This window comes from Nerophis lumbriciformis, linkage group LG04, assembly GCF_033978685.3.
Source record: "Nerophis lumbriciformis linkage group LG04, RoL_Nlum_v2.1, whole genome shotgun sequence".
Lineage (NCBI taxonomy): Eukaryota > Metazoa > Chordata > Actinopteri > Syngnathiformes > Syngnathidae > Nerophis > Nerophis lumbriciformis.
In genome coordinates this window covers 56,085,001-56,087,500 of record NC_084551.2, presented here as the reverse complement: position 1 = coordinate 56,087,500, position 2,500 = coordinate 56,085,001, and the positions used below count along the sequence as shown (strand labels likewise).

General features: G+C 28.1%; 1 protein-coding gene across 1 annotated transcript in view; it reads left to right on the top strand.

Moving 5' to 3' along the window:
- ntd5 (ntl-dependent gene 5) overlaps window positions 1–2,500 on the top strand; it is a 23,932-nt gene that overhangs the window by 11,492 nt on the left and 9,940 nt on the right. The gene's annotated exons all lie outside the window — the stretch shown is intronic.

Here is a 2,500-nt window from a genome sequence, read left to right as displayed (position 1 = left end):
GCCATTTTGTTTTATTTGGCCCTCGAAAGCCTGGAAATAATATGTACAAGAAAAACAAACAAACTGGCAGTTCAGGTGTCAACATTTTACTGTAAAATTGCAATTTTTTCTTACTTACAGTAAAAAAACTGATAGATTTTACAGTAAAATTCTGTCAATTGAGCTACTTTTTTTTAACCATAAAACAGCAGTACTGTTTTTCCATTTACAGTAGTATACACTACATTTACAGTAATATACACTGCATTTACAGTAATATGCACTACATTTACAGTAATATGCACCACATTTGCAGTAATATACACTACATTTACAGTAATATGTACTACATTTACAGTAATATACACTACATTTACAGTAGTATACACTACATTTACAGTAATATGCACTACATTTACAGTAATATACACTGCATTTACAGTAATATACACTACATTTACAGTAATATGCACCACATTTACAGTAATATGCACTACATTTACAGTATTATGCACCACATTTACAGTAATAATAGTAATAATAGTATTTATTGTTAGAAGCGGCCCTCTGGGACCAAACATAACTGTCATGTGGCCCTCAGTGAAAACCACTTTGTGTTAATTGGTTCCATGGATTTTCATCTAAAGTCTAAAATGTTCATGACATCCTTCTAAAAAAGAATAGTAGACATTATTAGTCCTGCAAACATTAAAGCGACACTGCAGGCGCCCAAAGTGTCCAAATATTAATTGGTGTCATTAATGGTGTCCAAAGTGTTAGTGGCCCACAAGCTAATTTAACAACTTTATAAAAATACTATTATAAATCTATTATTTTTAAAAAACCTTAACAAGTGGAATAAAAGAGCAAACAGGTGAAATTTAATTTGAAAAAAGTTCAAATGTTGATTTTGACAACACAAAGCTGCCACGCAGGCTGTTTTTTCTTGAAAACTGTCATTGCTCAAAAACATAAAATAAAAACAATGTTATAAATTATTGACCTATTAAAGGCTCTAATAAATGTTTATCAAATATTCTACTTTGAAATATTTTTGAGGGGAAATATTGCATATTTTGTTTGTTTACCATATAAAAAGGGCTTTAAAAAAACCCAATAAATAAAAAATAATAATATATATATATATTTTTTTTCAATGTCCTTTTTGTAAAAAAAACACCACTGTTTTTTATATGGTAAACAAACAAAATATGCAATATTTTCCCTCAAAAATATTTCAAAGTAGAATACATGGAACTTTTTTAAAAAGTTTTTCTCTTTTTTCATCATAAAAAAATAAAAATAAAATAAAATAAAATATATATATATATATATATATGTTTGTTTTTTTTGATAATGAAAAACTTAAAACAAATAAAAATAAAAAGTTCCATGTGGATAAATCAAAAGAAAAAAAGTTATTAAAAGAAAAGTTCCATGAAAATGACAAAATACAATTTTTAATAAAACGTTCAATTTGGAGGGAAAAAAAGTAAAAAAAAAAAAGGTTTCACGTGGAAGAAAAAAAAGTAAAAAGTTCCATGTTGGTGGGTGAATTTTTTATTAAAAAGTACAAAAACAAAGTTTCATTTAAATGGAAAAAAGAAAAAATAGGTTAAAAAATACAAAGTCCCATGTGATTAAAAACAAGAAAAAAATTGTACCAAAAAAAAAGAAGTTTCTATCGATGAAAAAAACGGGAAAAAAATAGAAAACGTTCCATTTGGATGACAATGAAGAAAAATAATGTTCCATGTGGATAAAACAAAAGAAAAAAGTTAGTAAAAAAGTTTTGTGGGTATAAAAAAGTTCAATGCGGATGAAAAAAAAGTTTATAAAAAAGTTCCATGTAGACGAAAAATAAATAAATAAATTACAAGTTTAAAAAAAAAAAAAAGTTCCATGTGGATAAAACAAACAAAAAAAAGAGTTAGAAAAAAAAAAGTTTCATGGATGTAAAAAAGACAAAATGTAAAAAAACAAGTTTAATCTGGATAAAAAAAAAGTTCAAGTGGATGAAAAAAAGGGAAAACAAAGTTTTTTAAAAATTCAAAGAAATAAAAAAGTACCCCAAAAAATTCCATGTGAATGATAAAAATGGTCAGAAAAAATAGAAATCGTTTCATTTGGATGTGGAAAAAAAAGAAGTTAAAAAAAATTATAAAAATACATATATATATATATATATATTACGGCGTGGCGCAGTGGAAGAATGGCCGTGCGCGACCCGAGGGTCTCTGGTTCAATCCCCACCTAGTACCAACCTCGTCATGTCCGTTGTGTCCTGAGCAAGACACTTCACCCTTGCTCCTGATGGGTGCTGGTTAGCGCCTTGCATGGCAGCTCCCTCCATCAGTGTGTGAATGTGTGTGTGAATGGGTAGATGTGGAAGTAGTGTCAAAGCGCTTTGAGTACCTTGAAGGTAGAAAAGCGCTATACAAGTACAACCCATTTATCATTTATCATTTATATTAGGGCTGCAACAACTAATCAATTAAATTAGATTATAAAAAAATAGTTG